Source organism: Geospiza fortis, unplaced genomic scaffold, assembly GCF_000277835.1.
Source record: "Geospiza fortis unplaced genomic scaffold, GeoFor_1.0 scaffold130, whole genome shotgun sequence".
In the NCBI taxonomy this organism is placed as follows: Eukaryota; Metazoa; Chordata; class Aves; order Passeriformes; family Thraupidae; genus Geospiza; species Geospiza fortis.
Window position 1 is genome coordinate 8291419 of NW_005054300.1, and position 13684 is coordinate 8305102.

A 13684-nucleotide genomic window follows, 5' to 3' on the forward strand; every position below is an offset into this window, starting at 1 on the left:
TACCTAAGCCATTGTTTTTAGGGTGTTTCCATGTGTAGTATTTCTCATTTACCAAGTGCTCCTGCTCATGGGCTGACTTGGTTCAGAACTAGAGAAAGGAGGGTATGCTCTACTTGGTTATTATTGTTGTCATTATACAAGTAGCTGTCAACATAGCACTGTATTGTGAAGTGTGTACGCTTCATTACTGGTTTATATTTGGTCTTTTCCTGGGTCCATCATCTTTGTAGTATTGGATCATTTCAAATAACATGGGTACTGACTGTATGGAAAGTGCCTGTTGGAAAATGGATGTTGCATGCTAAACTTCCATGCTGATCATCTTCGTATGTAATAACATCCTCAATGTGATTTAGTTTAGTCTGTTTTGGAAGCTAAACAAAGCCTTCTTGGTACAAATTCTGTGCTTTAAAATATGGTTTCATACAGAACAGTACTTACATTATTGATTAATTTTTAATTAATGCCTAGAATATTTCATAAGTTACTCAAGAATTTGGAGATCTGTCATCATCTGATAAACCATAACAAAAGGATGTAATATCTCTGTCATACCATGGTAGAAGTGATGCATGTGGATATTATGGCTTGCCCAAAATTTTACAGAAATATGGCAAAATAAATGCAAAAACAGCACCATTCCTTAACTAACACAGATACTGACTTCATTTCTAACAGACAAATAATGGTATAGTTTATGCTCATATATGGGTGTCGTATTTTTATCCCAAGAAGTGGCCTTTTCTTGTTTTAATTCTAGCTGAATCAAAGGGTAGAGCGAAGCACTAAAATATGCTATGAATAACAGGTACGGATGGTAAACTTGTAGCATGTGAATGAATTTCAGTAGTATCTTGAGCAACATTACTAAGCTTCACGCACCGTCATTGTCTATGAGAGACAGATATGTACAGTATAGCACCCCATTTTGGTAGGGTTTTCCATTTTATTTTGTTTGATTTTATTCATTCTGGGGAGATGAGTGCTTTAGAAAAATAAACATGGACAGTCTGTGATACCTCGGAAATCAGGATTAGAAGAACTGAGCCATGTGCTTCAGAGCTGAGTTCTGAAACTGAAGCAGCAGCAATAGTTAGCTGAGGCCCACCAAGCTGCTGGTACAGCCACATCTTTTTGTGGAGCCTGAGCTAGTGAGTGCTCTTGTGTGCTCTGTGTACTCCATGTACCAGCACACTTTGCACTAGTTTGGGGGTATCTATGGTGACAGTATTATGTGGTGTATGTTGTTGGATTCTGAGCCAAAAGATGTAAGACATTAAAAAAAAGTTCAAGATTTTGAACTCAGTTTGCAGTTCCACTGATAGTCTGTGTAGAGAGTAGAGACTGGATTTACTGTAGTGGTCTAGGCATGATTTACTGTGCTGGTCTCTGGTGAGGAAAATGTATGATGCAGCTTTAAGATATTGAAATTTTCTGGATGTGGAAGCTTCCTGTTCATTTATATTGTGATGATCTATTGTGTCAGAGAAATTATAAGAGTGCTCTCTAAAACATTTATATGGAGTGTTACCTGGTGATATGACCAAGTCGTTTGCATTAGCAAGGAACCCAACTGTATTCTGAATTCAGAGCTCTGGTCATCATTCATGGGTGGGTATCTTTTGAGAAATTGTCCTCTCTGTACAGATTGATAAGAAGGTTATTTTCATCTGTCCAACATCCTCTGTTTTGCTGGATTTAACCTCAATAAGCTAACCTCATCTAAACCTGAGAAATTTTAATTCACGTCAATAACTCTGTCATCAAATGTGATGGAGGATTTATCTCAGGATACAGAATGTCATGGGAACACTTCACTCAGTAGTTGTTTCCAGGCATTGAAAAGGGAATATATTGATCCTGTTCTGGTTTAATAGCTGCTGTTGTTTAACCCTGGTAGGTAGCACCTTGCTGCCACTCACTCCCCTAGAATGAGATCGGAAGAGAATCAGAAGGGTAACAGTGCAAAAATTCATTGAAAAATTCAGTTGAAGAGAGTTTAATAGATAAAGTAAAGGCTGTGTGTGCAAGCAAAGCAAAATAAAGAAGTAATTCAATACCTGCAGTCAACAGGCAGATGTTTAGCCCTTTCCATGAAAGTGGGGCTCTGTTACATATAATGACTTCTTGGGAATACAGGCACTGTAACTCCAAATTGGCTGTCAACTAAAGAGTAAATATTACAGCACTTTACATGATTTTCAAGACAGTTATTAAAAAGCTTCCAAAGCAGAAATAAATTTTTTTAATAGAACCAATCTATATTATGAAGTCTTGAAAAGTTCTCTAGGGCTGTTGAATTTGTGTTTGGAGAACCTTTTCTGGACTAGACAGCATTCCACTACTTTCAAAATGTTTGCAATTTTTGGAGACAAAGTTCAGCACTCTCTTGCACAGTGTGTTTAAAGAGGAGCCCGTTACTTTAATGGGAAGTGTGTTCATGAGTCAAAAGGAGGACTTCTCAAAAAGTTAATTCTCTCTTTAGTTAGGGCTTTTATGTAATACCTGCCCAGGAAATAGGGATCCTGCAAACAGGAAGTCCCTAATACTGGGGTAGCCTCCTGGGTTTGTGTCTCCCCTAGCACCAAGCACTTTGTCAGTTCTTTGTGTTCAGTCCTTCAGGGGTTACTTAGTGACCTGAGCAATGAACCTTGCAGTGACAAGCAGTCCAGCTCCAGGGAATACTTTCTAAGGTTTTGCTTGGTAGCTAAGGACCTTAAATGCTCTGAGTCCCCAGGGCTGGGATGGTTTTGTGGGCAGATCAGCCACTGTTGTTATTTCCACAGAAGGCTTCCAAACATACCAGACCTTCTAAGCCAGAATTCCCAGTCACGTGGATCTGAGACTGAGAGTTTTCAGGAGCTCAAGTAGGGCCTGCTGTGTAGGAGAGTCATGTCTGGGGCCTGGAGCAGAGCTCCTGCAAGCCCTGCTCTCAGATGGCTCTCAGGCTCCCGACTGAGGGGCTGCCACTCCACTCCCGCTAGCACAGGGATAGTCTGAGACTAGGCTCCCGGGAACCACGGATGCCTGGAGTTCCCACAGCTGCTCAGTGACATTCACATCCTTGTCAGCATCTTTGTTCCTACAGAGAACATAATTTTCACATATGAACACTGAAGACATTTAGGCTGCACTGTTTTAGTATCTCTGTATGTAACTCAGAGTTTTTGGTTAGTAAAAATTTTAAATGTGTCTTTCAATGGGATTTGGATTGAAGCCAGGTCTTTTTTCCTGTAGAAAGGAAATCCTGCTTCTCAGCCTGCTCTGTTTCTTACAAATTGATTGTTAGAGAAATTTGCTCATTGTTGTGAATGGGCCAGAACTTCCACTGGAATCATATTTGAAGGGCCAGTCATTGTCATAGTTCATATGGTGTTGACATTTTTATGCAGAAAGTGAAAAAAGTTGTGTCTTTCTTAAAGAAGGAACTAGAGTATGTGAAAATGTTTGTACTTTACATTTGATAGAATTATCATTTGAAAGAAACATGTACACTTCGCCCCCCCAATTTAGTTCTGTTTGTAATCTAAGAAAAAGGGAAGGACAGTTAGAAAGAGGTGTCTGAAGATGAAACAGATTGCAAACACATTTCTTATCAGTGTTCTTATCACTTTAGAATCTTCTAAAATGGGTAAGTCTGATGCCACTCTCTGTGATATAAATCGGACTACATCTTCTAGAGAAAGCTGGATGGGACTTGTTAGACTGACAATAGCAGGTTTTGACCAAGAACATAAGGAAAGTAATTTGTCATGAATGTGGAGGCAGACTGCAATGATCTTAAGAAAACCTGCTTAATTCATCCCACAGAATTTAGTGATTACCCTTTTTTTGTAATCAGACTTTGCCATGTGCAAGACTGCCCAGCAAACAGGTGCCCAAGTCTCTGTGGCTTTTCCTGTTGCTATTTCTTGTATCCTTTGCACAAAGTGTATTGTTACAATATTGGGAAAATTCCAGGATCCCTCAAGTTGGGGCAGTTGTCTGATAGCCACATGTCAGAGTCATGGGTGCTAGCAAGCTTGATGTACATAGATTTAGAAAGACCAGCATAATTTAGCTGGTGGGTTGTGTTTGTGTATGTTGTGGCCAAAGGTTAAGACCATATAGAATGAGAGATAAAGCCAAACAAGCTGAAATTGAGACCTGAAAAGACAAAATGTGTCTTAGGGTGACAGTCTGTGGTGAGATGTGTCAATGCGCTATAGGAGAGGAAATCAGATACTGGAGACTGGTCAGTCTGTATGTAGATAGTGTGGCCTGAGGCAAGGGTGTGAGTCAGGAAACAAGGATTTCATGCCTGCTGTGTTGCCTCCAGGATGTAGGTTAGGAATAGCAGGAACAAGTGCAGGTCAAATGGTTAGGAACAGAGAGAAGAGTGACATGGCAGGAAGCACAGATCAAGGCTGAGACATCAGGAAGGAGGAGAATGATTTTGGAGGACAGCTGTAAGTGTAGGGACATGTGGGACTATCTGGAGCTGGCTACAGTGATTGTCTCTGCTACTGGCAGAAGGGAAAGGTCACTGAGGTCAGTCTCCTGGACCTGTCTCACCCTTTGGCCAGCCCTAGGTGCAGCCAGATTGGGCTGCAATCAAAGGGACGCACAAAGGGTAGTGGGAGAAGGACTTAATGATGATCCTTGACAACATTAATTTAACAAAAAACTTCCTTCAATCCAACCTGTATAATACATTATAGGCACGAAGATTTAAGTTCTCCCAGCATAGCTTGTCTTATCCTTACAGTCTTCTTTCCAGGGTCAGTAAGGCATAGTACTGCAAGATAGACACATAATTGAACCAGGCAGAAGGTTGAAGTTAACCAGTGTAAGTAATCTTATTAAAAGAATTTATTATATTTTCATCTGTAAAATTGCACCTTTGGATGTAATAGGTATCATACTCCTGGTACATGTCTGTATGGATCTGGGTATCCTAATCTGTGTACAGGGCTAAGCAGTTAAGAAACTACTTAGTTTCAGCTGATTTTATGTAGATTTTCATTCCAATAATACTGTGTGAGAGTTTGGGTACCCTGTTGATCCTTTAACCTGTCTATCTCAGTCTCAGCTTATAGCAATATTTTTCTTGGGAGTCTATAGCTGTTATTTCACTAAAAGAAAAAAAAAAGAGTTTAAATACATAGAATGAGTCTGTGTTGTTAGAGGTTTGTTGTGAGGAAGGTAATAAAGGACATGCTGATGTCTGTGGATGAAGGCTGAGAGAGGAGAAGTTTGTGCAAAGTGATGTTAGTTTTAAAATCAAATTTATTATTTTTTTATGACAACTACTCTTCAGAAAAAAATGAAAAGGGATTCTGAGTGCAGATAGTTAATCCCTGAACTGCTTATTATTGTTTATTATTTCAAAGGTCTGAACATTTGTTTGAATGGACCTTGTAAAAGTAGTGTCCATGGGAACTTTTAAAGTGTAGAATGGAACTTTTTCAGTATGTTTATGTTAGCATGTCAGTCATGAGCAGAAAACCCCAAGGACTCAAGAAACAAGATGATTCAAAAGTCATCTCTTGAAGCTTTGGTTTTAGGAACCAAACGAGAAGAGAAAATTCAGTTTTGTAGAATAATGGTGTTTTATTTCTCCAGACAGAATTTTTTTGCTAAATTTCAAGAAGTAATGTGCAGTTTATTTAGCAGATCAAAGACATTAAATTTTTTTTCCTTTGGGCTTTCAGATACTTGCTTTTATAACTAGTGAAAAATACTTTAGTAATTGACCCTATAATGATGAGAAATGCTTAATTTGATGGTTCATTTTATATATTTGTAGTGAGATAGCATTAATGAAATTTATATTTATAAATAAAATTAATTTAAAGTTTTGTATTGCATCTCCATGTGCATCCTTATGTTTTCATATATAACATGATTTTTTTTGACAATCTAAGTGTCCTAGTTTCCATCTGGAAGTTGGAAACAACACTAAATTGTCATTCTTCCAATTAAGAAAGAATATGCTTGTGTTGTCAATGAAAAAATGCTGGTGTGTTGGCCAGGTCCCTGGCCATGGTCGTTCCTTCAGTAGAGATTTTTCAGACAAGGCGTATATTCACCATATAAACAAAGTGTCTCTGAGTGTACTGCTCGCATTCCAGCTCTGCACAGACCTCTCTCAGACTTCCTGGGGAAATGGAGAAAGCTTTCTTGTGGCAGCATATTGGTTTTCAGTCTTCTGTACTCTAGCAAATTTCATAACTAACTTTTCAGTGATGTAGTCCTGCTGCTTGTAAAAGTGGTATAAACTGTGTGTAGACAAGGGTGAGGTTAGAATGAAGAAAAGAAGTGATAGAAGTACCAGAGCCAGATACTGACTATGGGATGAAGACAGGGGTTTGGTTTCTACTTACTTTCTGAACATAGATGCAGTCTGAGGGCTATGCTGTCTTTTAAATTCCCCCTATTTGTAATTTCTTCGAGGTTAATCACATTTCTGGAAGCCTCGGGGAGGTTTTCCTCTACTTTGCCTCTCAAATAAACTTTTTTGGATGGTTGCCTAAGTCATAGCACTTTGTCCCATTAAAGTTAATGCTATTGCCTTTTACTGGAGTTGTTAGTGCAGAGAGCATAATAGCTGTAAAGGTAGGGCATTTGCTAATAAAGAAACACACATTGTGGTTTTTGTAATGCTTCAGATGAAGTTTCCTAAAACAAAAGTAATTCCATTTATTACTTTTGGCCTATTTAAACAACATTGATATAAATATAACTTGTACAAAAGCCTGAGTGTAGGGTAACTTATTTCTTAATATATTTAAAGACAAAAATCCAGCAGAATTAAAATTACTTTTGTTTATAACTCTGCTGTCAAAATCAAATGCTTTTAGTCTTAGCAGGATGTATGCTCATCCTTAATTTCTAAACTTCCTTCCATTTGAATCCTAGTGTTTCAGCTTTTATCTGGGGAGGTGGGAAACCTGACCTTTCAGTGAGCCAGCCAAATGCATGTCTTCTTCATGGCTTACACAAGGCATGTCAGTTATGCATTTTGCCACAGTTTGTAGCTTTAAACTGAGCAGCTGTTGCCTCGCTGTTAGTTTGGACAAGTGCAGTGTGGAGACTTTTTGGGGCACTGAAGTACCTGCTCTTCTGGCATTTTAGGAGGAATCTAGGATTCAATGGAAGGCACATGTGCTGGTAAGATTTGCCCTTCTGTGACCCATAGTACACAGTTCTGATTACGCACAGGGAGTTAAATCAAAGTGATAGTTTTGTTTCCAGAGAGGTAGCTTGGGTGCCAGTTTTCTAATCTTATTTTAGATCTATAATGGCTGCATTTAATAATAGTGCTGTAAGGACACAAAACTGTTTCTAGGTGGAAAATGAAGTAAGGATTTAATTTAAGCTATATGAAATAAGGTCTTAGAAGTGTATTTTGTATTTCAGCTTGTTTGAAATGGAATGCAATATTTTAAGTAATTTAGGAAAATTGCTTTGCATTTATTTGGTTCACATTGCAACTATTTCAATATTAAATTATGTTGTGGGACATTCCTTTGTTTCGTATTCTACAAGAAATGAGTGTCTGTTGCAAAATTGCTGGTTAAAATACAAATTTCAGTACTTTAAAAAGTACTAGAACAAGGTAAGTATTTTTTTCCTAAAGTATATAAATTACTCAAACATTACACATTCATAACATATTTTTGAATGAAAATGCACTGCTGCTTTTTCTTTAGTGAGCTTTTCTTCCTGGATCTTCAGTATCCAAGTTTATAACTTGCAAGCAGTTTTTGTTTCATGACTGCTTAAGGGAGTTTATGGGTTTTTTTCCTTTCTGAATGACATGTACACATAGCAGCATGTAATAGCAATGTTTTGCTCCTAACTGGTCATAAAGAAACCCCTCCATTTGCATGTTTTTTTAAAGTGGCATTTGTAACTTGAATGAAGGTTCATAATATTTTACTCTGTGAAAGGAATGTCCTTTATGTGCTAACTCTCCCATTGCCCTAATCTGGCTGTTAGCTAAAGGCTATGACAAGCATTCACCATTCAAAGTGATAGTACCCCCTTGCAATAGGAAGGTTGTCTTGGTTGTCAACACCGTTATTCTCACCTCAGTGATTTAGAGAGCACAGAAAAAAAAGCACCCTGATATCAAGTGTATCTATATTAATTGCAAAACAATGGTGGTTTTGATGTGCCTATTCAGTCAGTGATAACAACTCTGAGATAACTAGAAATAGTACAAGAAAGGGAGTGAAATTTATTTTAGTTAATTTCAGCTCAGACTCTTCCCTTTGGCTGTTTTGTAATGTTTTTAGCTTTGATTTGAGGTGGAATGATGTAAACATCTTTCTAAAAATTAGGCTGATATGAGAATTTTTCTTAGGCCATAGTTGGTTTAGCTTTTATTTAAGAGGATTCATATTGACATAGTTTTTGAATGTTTAGTTACTTGCTTTTGAAATACTAGTTATGTATATAAAAGCATTGCTACATATTTTAGTAATTCTGAAATAAGTAATTTGCCAGGAAGATTTATCAAATGAGGATTGAAAATGTTTCAAAGCAATAGTAGAAGAAGTAGGATACAATTTGCTGCTAAAAGTACCTTTAACTTTTTTCGTGAGCTTAATTTTAAGGGCTTTGCACAACTCTACAGTAATTACATATTTTTGTCTACATTTCCCATGGACTTAGTGCGACAGATTTCATGTACACTTTCAGCTTTCTTTGTAAGTGTTGAGGTCTTCTAGGAAAGGGATAGATCTGATGCTGTTGCATTATGTCTCCTCTCTTTGTCCCCATCCATGGGCTGGAGTGGTGTCTCCTAAGAGCATTTTTCTTTGAGGGGGGAAAAAGAATTCTCAGTCTGTAAAAGCTATTGCTTCAAATGCCTTTATTATGTTACTCTTAGCTTAGGAGTACATTTTATCTGGAGCTGTTCACCTGTATTTGCTTGTTCAAATTTAAATTGCAAAGCTCTGCAGAGAAACACAGCAAAATGGTCCTGTGGAGGGCCAGGAGGTGGGCTGGATGATCCTTGTGGTCTTTCCAGCTCAGCATGCTCTGTGATTCTGTGAAAAAATTCTTTAACACGGATGAAGTGTCATAAATATTTGTAACTTATTCTAAAAATTATTATACAGTTTTTTCAAATAAACTGCTCTTCTTATTAATTTCTAGAAGTTTCAAGTTGGAATTCAGAAAAATTCCAATTGAAATGTCATTAATCTTTGGGACTTGATTCTAAAAATAGCTATACCTAAAAATAATGCTTTTGTGTTATTTGCTTAGAAGAGTTAGTTCTGTTCTTGTGTTGGTGTAGGCACTTGGCTGATAAAATCTAAATAACATTTTAGGAACTTATTTGTGGTATTATGCTTTAAAGCACCATGAAATAGTTTTGTTATTATTTAAGTTGAAGTGTCTTAAATTTTTTTTAAAAAAAGAACCTTAGAAGTAGAATTTTCTTCTAGGCTTTAGGTGTTCATAATATGCAGTTCTGTAATTGCCATGAAGTAGAAGGAATCGAATTAAATCATATAGTTCGTGTCTACCTCATAGGTACAGTATTTGAATATAAAACCTCCTAACAGCTACTAACAAAACTTTTAAATATGTATTGAGCACAAAAAAAAGAGGTGCTGCTTCAGGTACTGGTTGTCTTGAGGATGGTGGTAGGATTTGCATACAAAGTCAGTGTTTGGGAGAGAAGTCTTCAGGTATTTTCCATAACCATATATAGAATTAATTTCTCTAAAAAAGACATCAAGAGGAAAAATGAAAATATTCTTGTTTGCAAAAATAGAACTAGAACTGTGTCAGTAACTAGGATTTCTGTTTGATTCCAAATCACCAAAATATTATACTTTCTTTTGATCAAAAGAAACAGATCCTTCAAAAACCAAAACTTTTCTTTGAATGTCAAATATTGGAAAATATTTCAGAAAGCTTGAGAAGGAAAAAAAGGCTTAGTGATTGCATGGATGATGGTACATCAAATTTGAAAACAGGAGGGCACTAACAAGCATGTTGTCTGGGAAAGTAAGAAAGCTCATAGAATTGCAAAGCCTATTGTCAGTGGAGACGTTTAGCTGGTCTGACATCCTTCTGAGTTGTCTCTGTTCTAAGCTCAGTAGTCAAAAGGCAACTGTGCTAGCATACAGCCTTCTGAAGAAGCCTGAGAACTATCCACATGCACAGCTTTTCCCAGTGGTCACTGACACTCCAAGGCAAAGAAGGGTCGCACTTCTAGTGTGAGTTTTTCTGTCATCAAGGACCAACCATTTGCTCTTGTTATGACTATTTCTGCTGGATTTAATCTGATGTATTTCCCCTGTTAGAAGGTGCTTACATATATGCTACAGACAAGTCTCCTCTCAATTTCACTTTAGTTCAATAAAGTTACACATTTCTGATCTAAATATCTTTCTCTGGGTCTCTCTATTCAAGCCTGGAATAATTTTATAGCTCTCTTTGGATACTCTGTGCTTTGTGTGTATCTTTAAGAAATATAGAAAAGATAACTGCGTATTACTGGTGTCATCCATGATCTATGTAGGGGGACCTGATTTTGCCAGCACCACCTCCTAAAAGCTCATAGATAAAATTTGGTTTTAGGGTCCCATCTTATTTCTTCAGAGCTGTTAACCTTAGGAAAGCAAAACTCCTTTTCATACACAGGATTTGCAGTTCTATGTCTAGAATATTTCCTATTTCCAATAGATCTATAATGTGACACTAACCTGACTACTTGCTTTTCTGTTTAAGTCGGGTTTGTAAGGTAAAATAGTTAACTGCCCTGTAACAGTCCTGGAATAATTTGGGTTGGAAGGGACTGTGCTGGTCTTAAAGACAGATTTGCTTTATTTTTCCCGTTGTTTTATTTTCTTGCTATATGAACAATATCGTTGACATGGTTGGCCCTAACTCTATTTAAAACATTAACTGCAATACAGGTACCAGTAGCACCACAAGGAAGGAAGAGGAGTGTTAATTTTTGCTATGTACGTTTACATAAGGAATTAATTGCATTTGAAGTCTTCAGGTTAAGGGAGATTTCTTAAAGTCTGGGAAGGTACTAGTTTTGAGTTTGTTTTCACATGGTAAAATCACTGGCTTTGAAAGTTTCCTGTTAGGAAAGGGCTGCAAACACCCTTTCTAGTATAATCTGCTAAAGCTTAATGACAAAGACACAATTCATTAAGGAGTCTTGTGACTGTTTAGAACAGCTTTTATGTAGCAAGTGTATTAATCCTGTGAAAGCCAAATGTAGTAAATACTTCCATTTTTTTACAAGGTAGCTAGTTTCAGCAGTGTAATACATAGAGCTATATACTCTGTTTACTTGAACACAATCTTGTATAAATGTATCTTTTAAAATTTACCTTATGATGCCCAAATGACATAAACTAAACAAAGACAACTACAGAAAATAGTTGCTTGTATAGTTGCTTATAGCAGGGCTTAGGCTAAGCAGAACTGCATCAATTTACTAGTGAAGTTGTAGAAAAGCTCGCAAGGATAAATAAGTACTTAGAGCATTTATATTTGAGGTAGGAAGAGGTAAGTAATACTGAGGCAAGTCATAGATGTTGAGATTGTTTAGATCTCTATTATGAAGTTACGGTTGATTTAATACTTTGTGTAGTCTACTGTTTTACTTCTTCTGGCTTCCAGACATGTGCCTGCCCTGTTCTCTGCTATCTGCTGTATTCCACTAATCCCCCTCTGGCTTAAACTCCTGTGTCGTAGAGCAGATTTCAGTTCTAAGGCTAAATCACATGGGCTTCTCCACTCTGTAATTTAAAAACATATGAAAGGAAGAATCAAAATCTTTGAAGCTTGGACTTTTTGGCAATTCTTATTATTGTGATGAGGTTTTTTTTCATTAAGCTAAATAATATTTTTGCTATCTCAGTACTACAGAACTTTTCTTGGACTTCAGAGTTTTATTAAGCATGTCAGCATTTCCCCTGGTATCTCGCCTGGCCATGTCCGTACTGCACAGTGCTCATGGCTCTGTCTGAAGTGGTGAGGTAGCCCATGATACCATTGGTCCTTCAGTCCCCTGAAAATATGTGACTGTGCATTTGATGTGTTCTGTATGTCTGTGAAAGGACTTTGATTATATTGACCTGAGTTTTGTTGTGTATTTCTCTTTTCCGCTTGAAAATGCCTCTCAGCATCCTTTGAGTTGTGCTTCTGGCACAGCCTTTGTGATTCCAGAAACCTTGCTAAGAATAGCTGGCTAGTAGCAATACTTTCTTAAAAGAAAAACTGGCATGATATAATACTTACATAACATCATGAATGTGACTTACTGTGCTGGGAAGTTGTAAATTCATGTTAATCCCTTAAAAAAATAGCATACGAATTTTCCTTAGCTTCCCATCAGCTTCCTCATGAGAAAAATCAGCTTGTTAAGGATGCAGGCTGTTACAACCCTTTTGAAAATTTTCAGGTAATTGGCATAGATGTTTGCATTGAAAGATACCTTTCAAAAATTACCTTTTAAAATTTTGGAAATTGCATTCTAGAGTAAGGAATAGCTTCTTTCATTTAATTCTGTAAATTCATTACAGAATCTTTTTCTTCACTCAGTAAATTTAGCAATGGTAATTGGACTTTGCCAAACAGGTATTGTACTACACTGGAAACTTGCATTCAAATTGCAAATAAGGAAAAAATGTGAAACTAAGAGGATTGTTGTTGTTTTAGGTAGAGAGATTAGTTTTACTCTTCCTGAATTACGAGAGGAAGTAGTTTACAGAAGAAAAGAGCTGAATTACTTCCCTTCTTAAAAAAAAAAAAGCCAACAGTACGGCAATAATTTTACTTTATTCCTCTGTAGTTATAAACTTTCCTTTTTTTCAGGCTGGCTTCCGCAGTTGTATTTTAACCCTACAGGAAAAATGCTTATTTGACATCTTGTACGTTTACAATACATATTCACCAATGAGCTTGAGAAAAGACTGTGTCTGGGGAAAGAGAAGAAGAAGATAAATTAATCCCCACTAAAATAAACAATAATCATGTATTAGGAATAGGAAAGCCATCTGTGTTTTGCCTGCATGGACATGCATGTTGTCTGCATGTTGCTTTTCCTTCTTTTAAATTATCTGTTAAGTAACATACCTTTTGTCCTGAGAGCACTCAACCCAGGATGCTTGCCCCTAATACTGTATTTCTCAGAAATGGCTATTAGTACTAGCTTTGAAGATAGTTCACTTTTAATTCCAACCACAAGGAAAAAATATAAATAATATGTAGACTACAGTAGTCCAAAATAGTTCAGTTGGAAGGGACCTACAGATCATCTAGTCCTACTGCAATAGCTAGCCTTAATTCTTTTAAACTAAAACTTAGGGATTGTTTTTATCCAGGAATACAACACAAGGATTATGGCAAGAGCATCAGCTGTGATTTTACCTCTGTGTTTCTGTGCAGTGTAAACAGGACACAGACCAAATGATATTTTGTAGGCAGATACCTAAGGAGGAGTAGCACAGCTCTGACTGTGTTGGGATGGAGTGGAGGTACCTGACCCCCGTGACAGTGTTCTGCAGGACATGCGAGAAGAGCCGTGGATTTGCTGCACAGCGTTCCCGGTGGCTGCAGGTTACTGACTGGGTTCTCATCAGTTAATGACATATTCATTTTCACATCTTAAACTTCTCCCTCTCTTTTTAACCAGTTTCAGTGAATACTCTTTTAGTAT

General features: G+C 37.1%; 1 protein-coding gene across 1 annotated transcript in view; it reads left to right on the forward strand.

Moving 5' to 3' along the window:
- The window catches only part of PLCE1 (phospholipase C epsilon 1), a 112127-nt gene that overhangs the window by 39898 nt on the left and 58545 nt on the right, over positions 1-13684 (forward strand).